We start from the raw sequence: 9450 nt of genomic DNA, 5'->3' as shown, positions 1-9450 counted from the left end.
ACCAACCAGCCAATGCTCTAAACTTCAATGTAATACCATGGGCCCTTAAATTGGAAAGCAACCTCATGTGTGGAACCTTGACAAAAAACAACACTTCCTCCTACCCTGCCATTTATCATTCCCTCTTCTCAGTTCCTCCATCTTGCCATATCTTGTGATAAGGTCTTCTACTCCTAGATGTTTTCCCTTATCAGGAAAAGACCCCCCCACCCCCAACCCTACTGCCATTGATGGAGTTGTCACCTGCATTTCATCTTTTAAGGGAGGCATACCATAAACACAGAAGATTCTGCAGATGCTGGAAGTCCAGAGTAACACACACAAAATATTCGAGGAACTTAGCAGGTCAGGCAGCATCTATGGAGGGGAATAGACAGTTGACATTTTGGGTTGAGACCTTTCATCAGGACTTTTCACCTCTTTCATCAAATGAGGTACATAGTTTGATGCACACGTGATTGCATCATCTCCAAGCACTGCACCTTCTTTATTAGGAACTACAATGTTATATTTCCATTGTCACTGAGACCAACTCTTGGAACTCCCTCCTCAACAGCCCTTGCCAGTACCTTTTCCACATGGACTGCAGTAGTTTGTAAAGCGAGCTCACTACTAATTTCTCAAGGTCATGGGGACAAGGAATAAATAATATGTTCTAGTCCCATGTTTATCTCCCCATATTCCCATTAGCACTTACTATACTTTACCACTCAAAGTTCAAAGTAAATTTATTATCAGCGTACATATGTATGGGTGGCATGGTGGCACAGCAATTATCATAACACTATACAGTGCAATCTGCTAGATCAGCATTCTATTTCCACTGCTGTCTGTAAGGTGTTTGTACATTCTCCTGTGACTATGTGGGTTCCTTCAGGTGCCAAACAAGAGAAAATCTTCAAGTGCTAGAAATGAGAGCAACACACACAAAATGCCGCCTGAGACACCGACTGTACTTTTTTCCATGGATGCTGCCTGGCCTGCTGAATTCTTCCAGCATTTTGTGTATGTTTTTTCCCTCAGGTGTTCCGGTTTCTTCCTGCATTCCAAAGACATACAAGTTAGGATTAGTAAACTGTGAGTGTAAATGTCAGTGCCTGAAGCATGGTGACACTTGTGGGCTGCCCTCAGCTTATTCTTGATGCAAAACGATGCATTTCAATGTATGCTTCAATGTACACAGTACTGTGAAAAAGTCTTAGGCACACACACACACACACACACACACACACACAAATATATATATAGGGGAGGTGTGGGCAGACTGCAGAGAAGGATTGTCAGGGACAGGGGTGGCGCAGGGGCAGACTCACCCAGCACTGCAACGCCAGGCAAGGTCACTTGATCCAAACAACTGATTTATTGATCATTGCAGAATGCTTCTCTGGTTCTGTTGAGGGAATCATCGATCACTATGACAGGAGATGGAATCTGGGACTTCAGTGCTAAATTTCTGGAGGGAGCGGGGCAGACTGGATCAGCCGAGGTGATGCTAAGTGTAAAAAGAACAGTTTGATTATCATCCCTCGTTTACTAGATTGGATCTTTATTGGATTTGGCCAGCCATGCATCCCCATCAATAGCAATTCCCATCCCCTATTCCCTCAATACCCTGAGCCAGATGTGATCAAAGCTAATTGACTGCGCCCACAAGAAATAAAACACTAGAGATTCTGCAAAGGCATGGGCAACAAACACAAAATGCTGGAGGAACTCAGCAAGTCAGGCAGTGTCTATTGATGGGAATAAGCAGTCAACATATAACTGTGGAAGCCCAAGGTTTGTTAAAGATGCCAGAGACGGCCACAGAGAGATTGAGGAAGGTTAGAGAGTTGTCTGAGATGGTCCAAAATGCCAGCTGTTTATTCACCTCCATAGATGTTGCCTGACTTGCTGAGTTCTTCCAGTAGTTATGTGTGTGGAACCACCAGAGAGACGGAGATGCTAGTGGCAACTCAGCCTTCTCTTGTGAATCTATAACTCATCCACAAAACTTTTTTGATTCCTGGTTGGGGTGAGCTGTTCTGTGATTTTGTCAATTTACTTGCAGATGTTTCATCACCAATGAGGAGACAGCATTAGTGCCCTGTTGATATCTTCTCGTATTGTCACGAAATGTTTGCAAGAAAATTGCCAAGAGCAGAGAACAACTCCACCATCATCCACCTGAGCTACACATTTTCTGAATTGCTCGATTCGCTTTAACTCAATTCCTTGAACAGCCTGCTTTTAAGTATTGAGGGGTGATTGATAAGTTCATGGCCTAAGGTAGAAGGAGATGAGTTATACAGCTCTTGTTACATGCACATCCAGTTAAACTCTTTGAGTGATTATGCAAAAAATTTGAAGTTAATAATTCATCTCCTTCTACCTTAGTCCACAAACTTATCAACCACCCCAGCTGTGGACCACTTCTGAAGGTCCAAGATGTTGACTTCTACAAAGAAGAGATCCGTATGCTCCATGACTGCTGGACTAAGTGTGTAAATGTAGGAAAAATAAATGGGCTAGGTTTTCAAAAATTGATTCCTTCTACCTTAGATGCTAATTTATCAATCACCCCTCACGTCACTGAAAAGCAAATTAAATAAAAAAAATACATCCAAAATTATCAGCTTAAACACATTAAAGATAAGAAATTAAATTAAACTATTAAGGTTATGTCATAGAGTCAAACAGCCCTTTATCCCAATTCATCCATGCTGACTGTTTCCTGACTAACCTAGTCCCATTTGCCTGTATTTGATCCCTATCCATCTGTGTCTTCCCTATCAGTCAGCCTGTCCAAGAGTTTTTTAAATGCTGTAATTGTACCCAACTCTATAGTACCTCTGGAAGCTCATTCTATATACCATCCATGAATATAACGTTGCCGTTCAAATCCCTTTTAAATCTTTCCCCTTTACTTTAAACCTACATAACCTTATGAAAATACTTCAGCTATTCAACTTATTGATGCCCCTCAATCGAAGGATATTAATTAAATCATTTTCTACACTTAATTTTTGCTTCAGGCCAGAAACCACATTCAGATGAAGCCCAGAGTTATTATCACTGACATATGATGGAAAAATTTATTGATTTGTGGGAGCAGTACAGTAAAAAGATATAGAATTGCTATAATTTGCAGAAATAATTGTGCATAAGACATTAAGGCATTGTTGAAGGGGAATGCTGTAAGTCTGATTCACTGCTTTATTGGCAGATGGCGGGGATGGACACAGGGCAGCTGGCTGGCCTCATTCATAGTAAGGACTAGACCTCAAGCCAATGTGTCAAATGCATACCGCCGCCAGGAGAGAGGCGTCGAAGCTGGAGTGCTCCATAGGGGCTGGTATAGCACGATGTCCAGGCTGGAGTTGGTGCTGCCTCCACTCCCACCACACTAATCATTTTGCAGAAGACAAATTATATCGTGGTTGACTGCAGATTTCTGCAGAATTCGTGGACTCAGGGTCTGGACTACTTTTTATCCGTGTGGCTGTATTTTACTGATATCTTAAACGTGCTTGCTATTCCATATGTGTTTATATGTACTTTGTGCTGTAAGTGACTGTTGGTACTGTGTTTTGCACCTTGGTCCCTGAGTAACGTTGTGTTGTTTGGTTGTAATCATGGGTTTTCATGTATGGTTGCATGACAATTAAACTGAAATTGAATCAAAAATGAGTAACGAGGTAGTGTGCATGGATTCATGGACCACTCGGATGGCGGGAATGGGATGGGAGGGATAGAAGCCTTTTCCGAATCACTGAGTGCAGGTATTCAGGAGATGCCACATATTCCAAACTTCCCAGAGGGGCTGGATGTGAAGGGTGTGCCCAAGGACCTTCTGCTCACTACGTCAGGGTTCTGCTGCTGGACTCCATTTTGAGCCAAAGAGTGAAAGAGAATCGGTTGAGTGGTACTTGACCTCCTGCTTGCTTCGGATTGCCTTTCTGACGTGCAGGCGTGCAACTTCGACAGAAGCTGGAGAGCAAAGGAGAAGGAGCCTCTGGTTTTCCTGCATGGACTCTGTACAGAGTGAGCACAGTCGGACCCATCGACCGAGCAGAAAGAGTCAAGCTACATGTCATTGCCATACACGAACAGTTTGGATTTACCAGGATAAAACTCTAGACATATTTTACAGAATTAGACACAAATGAGCAATACAGTTGTGAGGTGAGCCAGAGGTAGCACAGTCAATAGCAGTTACAATACCTGCAACCGGGGTTCAGTTCCATAGCTGTCTATAAAGAACTTGTATGTTCTCCACATGGGTTTCTTCCAGGCACTCTGCTTTACTCCTATTTTCCAAAGGTGTGCACCTCAGTAGGTTAATTGGTGACATGGGTGTAATTGGGCTGTATGGACTCCTTGGAAGGGGCTGCAACACTAGGGTATTTTTCAACATGGAGCAAAGAGTGAGTTTGTAAATGGGAGCAAACAATGTTGGGAATGGTGAGGGTGGAGCATCGAGGTAGGGTTGTGCAACAAGTGACAGAGAAGGAGTGCCGGGAGGTAAGGTGGCCTGGGTGCAGACACACCCAGTCCTGAGATACTAGGCAAGGTCATTTGATTCCAAACAAATAGTTTATTGATCATTACAGAATGTCTCTCTGGTGTTTCCCACTACCTCCCCAATTCCTTCCCCTTTCCAGGCCACGATTCCTCTCTCCCTGCCCCTTCCTCACTGTGTGTGTGTGTGTGTGTGTGTGTGTGTGTGTGTGTGTGTGTGTGTGTGTGTGTGTGTGTGTGTGTGTGTGTGTGTGTGTGTGTGTGTGTGTGTCTGTCTGTCTGTGTCTGTGTTTATACCTAAGTCTTTTGAACAATATGGTATCTCAAAAGAAACATAAAGAAAGAGAAACAGCAAGTTGGATATGTTAGGATAACATTTTTCCTGCAGATATAATCTAGTACTTGAGGACAAATAGAAAAGGTCTCTAATGGGATGCTATCCTCTTGGTGTGTTTACATTTGGGTGTGCCCAAGGACATCTGTTTTGTATTAGACGCCTGATCATTGAATTTTGTCAGATTTTTAATTGATCAATAAAAGATCAAAGTAAATTTAATGTCAAAGAATATACAAATGTTTGCAGAAGTTACCATTTCTACTTTGAGATTCATTTTCTTGCAGGCATTTACAGGAATATTAAAAAATGCAATAGAATTTATGAAAAACAATAAATAACAAAGGCTAACAAAGGTCTGCAATAGAGTGGAGACAATTAGCAGAAAGGGTCATAATGGTTAGGAATCAAAGCGAATCTAAACATTTGAGGAACACTTCAGACTGGCTGTCTTTTTACTTCAAAGCATTGCTAATCACCATAGATATGCTAACAAATGGAATTTACCAAGACTGAATTAGTACTGAACACCCCTCTATTGACAGACCATTTCCCCACTTCATTCTTTGCAGTATCTGAAATGCTTCCTTCAGATGCGTACTTGAGCTGTGCTTTATTCACATGCTGTATCTGATCCTAAATAAAGTTTAGTTATAGGACAATACAGCACGTTATGGGTGCTGTAGTCATATTTCTGTGACCCCCATTGCTCAGGGTCGGACTGGCTGTCTAGATGTGCAAGCCTGGGCCATGCAATATGGAGAAAAAGCTGCTGCCATGTAGCAAATCTCCCCCGCTCCATGCATCTGATGAACCCAAAGGAACGACAAACACTGATGCAGTTTGGCACTGGCAGCGTCACAGGAGTGGCCAGTCAACATTGAAATCAATGTAGGACTGCCTCAGGGACCCCAGCTCCAGACTTTCCCTTCTGGGTTTATTCCCAAAGCATTTCCCATGTGTGGGTATAGCTGCAAGGCAGTGGAGGTTTGAGATCAGCGTTTTCCTTCACTGAGTTGAGCTGCCAACCATGGTTAACGAGCCCCATCTGCGCAAAGTGAGAGGTTTTAAGGCGCCAGTAACCCGCCTATGCCCCTTCTCCTGGCAGTAGAAAGAATTCACCTGGCTTGGTAGCTAAGGCACACATGAAGGCCAAAAGCTACATTTGGTTGTTAGGGAGTATTTGAAGTACATGCTATTAGGAGCATTAAATAGGTAGTGGGAGCTTGTCCCCATTACCACCCCTGATTATAACAACCTGAAGGAACCAATGGTCATATTATAAAATATAAATTTCTATATATTTATTGTATGTATTTTATACTTTTCCCTCTAAATTAAGCTGAAATTTCAGATTACTGAGACAATTACTGCTTCTGTTACCAGCTGATTTCCTTATAAAACAGCACCACTGTGTACCTAAGAGAACTGATGCTATTTGAAATGCACAGGGTAGCAGCAGTAGTTAATTCTTGTTACTCCGCTGGCAGCAATGAAGGTCCTCTATCGCTATCTGTCCTTGGCCATCTCCTCCATTGTGTCCCAGGTGTGGTTTTCCTCATTTCTGCCCCTACTGTACGGAACCAAGTTGGATTTCATCTCCTGCATCTCCTCCATCCTTCAGAGGTCCAATGAAGGGCTGCTTTGATGATGGAGTTGGCCTCTCCTCTCGTCACGTGCCCGATCCGTCTCCAGTGTTTCCTCTTGGTGACATGGTATGGTTGGAGATCTTTCTTGGCCAGAAAATATCAAGGATCTTCTGAAGGCTCATGGTGTGGAATGACTACAGCTGGACAAGGTCACTCTCTGTCATGCATCAACATTCTGACCCATACAATAGCGAGGACAGTTCACAGCTCTGGTACAGTTTCATCTTGGTGTGGACACTGTGCAAAGGGTAGTCATACCAATTATTGATTTGATTTCACCTTTTACTGTTTACTGTTCTTTGTAGTAATTTTTTGATATTTAGAAACTTTTCATTACACTATTTTTGAAAGCATCTTTGCTTTACAGAATTTTTTAACATGTGCTTATGACTTCTGTCCAGTATTATATTATCATCCCATTTGGCGTCTGAAAACTGACTGTCACTATTGACTCTTATCTTCAGACAAGGGAAGCCTGTAGACACATATGTAATTCAATGTCCAGTGAGCATATACACTGAATGAGCTTTTGTGGATTATTTTTGGCAGGCTGCCTTTGTGGGTTCTCAGTTAATGCCTACGGTATGAGTAGGTTGAATTTCAATCTAGATGACCATGGTATTCTATCATTTTTTGGCCTGTGTGGACATTCAGTTTATTTATTCAAAGCATATGGTCATCACTGGCAGAGCCAGCATTTATTGTCAGCCCTGGAGACGTGATGGTGATCTGTCCTCATGAATCACCACAATCACATAACTGTTTGAAACTACCAACTAAGCTTTCTTGGACACTGCAAAGAACAATCAGGAGTTAAACATATTGCTGTTGGCCAGACTGGGTAAGGGACATTAGAGGATCAAATTGATGGTTATTCAGTTGTGGTTGCCATTGTTGTTGCTTTTAGAAAGTGTAGAACATAGAACAGTACAGCACAGTACAGTCCCTTTGGCCCATGATGTTGTGCTGAGCTCTTAACCTACTCTAAGATCAGTCAAACCTTTCCCTCCTACATGCCACTCCATTTTTATATCATCCATGTGCCTGTCTAAGAGTTTCTTAAATACCTTAATATATCAACATACCACTACCCCTAGCATTGGGGCAATGCAAATGACAATTCCATATTCATTCATTCATCATGTGCCATGTCGTATTACACGGGCAGTCATGGACTTTTCATGACCATGATTGTTCCTGGCAAATTTTTCTACAGAAACGGTTTGCCATTGCCTTCTTCTGGGCAGTGTCTTTACAAGACAGGTGACCCCAGCCATTATCAATACTCTTCAGAGATTATCTGCCTGGTGCCAGTGGTCATGTAGCCAAGAACTTGTAATATGCACCAGCTGCTCATACAGCCACCCACCACCTGCTCCCATGGCTTTACGTTCCTGAATGTGGGGTTAAACAGGAGCTACACCTTGCCCAAGGGTGGCCTGCAGTCTAGCAGAGGGAAGGAGAGCCTTACACCTCCTTTGGTACAGTCGTATCTCCAAACCAACCACCCCCCCCCCCCACACCCATAATTCCATATCAGATGAATTAAAGGTTCAGGCAGCTGTGGTGGGATTTGAATCTGTGTTGTCATTTTTAATCCAGTTTCTGCAATATTCCTTAGATGCCACTTTCCACAGCCATGACCTCTTCCACCAAGAAGGACAAGGGGAGAAAATGCAAATGGAACACCACCAGCTGGAATCTACCCTCCAAGCCACACACAACCCTGAGTTGGAAACATATTGCCATTCCTTCAGTGTTGCTGAGGTGAAATCCTGAAACTCCCTCCCCAATAGCATTGTGAGTATATCCATACTCAGGGACTGCAGTGGCTCAAGAATGCCCCCTGCCACTACCTTCTCAAGGACAAATAAAGATAAGCAATTAAATGCTGGCTGAGCCCACACTCCCCAAATGAATTTTAATAAAAGTTAATCCTGTAACTGCTGCCACATATGTGGGTAATTTTTTTTATATCTCTATGACCCCTCGGAGTGATAATACATGCACCGCCCTCATTCCTGCCCACTGATCCGATACTAACATTGAAAACTCACCTGTGAAGTTCCAGTTGTTTCATCTGATATGAAGAGTAGGGAAGGAAAACAGGAAGTCCCTTTCATCTTAAAGTGCTCCATCTAGTGTTCTGTATTAGTACTACCACATCCTGTCCCTATGAGGTAATGTCCAAGCCCAAATGTGAAAGAAAACAACTTGAAAATATATATATTTCAAAGTTTTGAAATATCCATATAGGATCTATACAGACTAATTCTTGTAAAGTACACTTACTGCTGTTATGTAGACAGATAGATGGCTGGAATTTGAACTTGGAAAAACTTTAGCTCCAGAAATATGTAACTAATATTTATTTCTGTGTGACCACAGTACTGAACTGCCAATCATCATCATCGTCATTATGTGCCATGCCGTATAACGTGGGTGATCATGTTCTTCTATGACCATGATTGTTCTGGGCAATTTTTTTTTAACAGAAGTGGCTTGCACTTGCCTCCTTCTGGACAGTGTCTTTACAAAACAGGTGAGCCCAGCCATTATCAATACTCTTCAGGGGTTATCTGCCTTGCATCAGTGGTCACATAACCCGGACTTGTGATCTGCACCGGCTGCTCATACGACCATCCAGCACCTGCTCCCATGGCTTCACGTGACCCTGATCGGGGGAATAACAGGTTCTACTCCTTGTTCAAAGGTGATCTGCAGGCTAGCAGAGAGAGTGCCTTACACCTCCTTTGGTAGGGATATGTCTCCACCCCACCACCCTGTAAGACTTTTTAATGTTAACTTACAGTATCTAACAAGAAGAAACTGAGTCATTGGGAGAATTAAAGCAACACACACAAAATGCTGGAGGTACTCAGCAGATCTGGCAGCAACTATGGAGAAGAGTAAACAGTCGATGTTTTGGACCAAGACCCTTCATCAAAACTGGAAAAAGAAGATGAG

The 9450-nt window shown here is 42.7% G+C and overlaps 1 long non-coding RNA gene across 1 annotated transcript; it reads right to left on the bottom strand.

Moving 5' to 3' along the window:
- Positions 1-741: 741 nt before the first annotated feature.
- On the bottom strand, positions 742-8613 carry LOC132382359 (uncharacterized). Its single transcript, XR_009508291.1, has 3 exons — positions 8541-8613; positions 1314-1492; positions 742-1039 (listed from the first exon to the last, which is right to left on the bottom strand). It is a non-coding gene; the product is annotated as an uncharacterized LOC132382359 (long non-coding RNA).
- Positions 8614-9450: the final 837 nt, after the last annotated feature.

This window comes from Hypanus sabinus, chromosome 28 (genome assembly GCF_030144855.1).
Source record: "Hypanus sabinus isolate sHypSab1 chromosome 28, sHypSab1.hap1, whole genome shotgun sequence".
NCBI lineage: Eukaryota > Metazoa > Chordata > Chondrichthyes > Myliobatiformes > Dasyatidae > Hypanus > Hypanus sabinus.
Note: the sequence above shows the minus strand (reverse complement) of the source record. Positions and strands in the feature narration are given on the sequence as shown.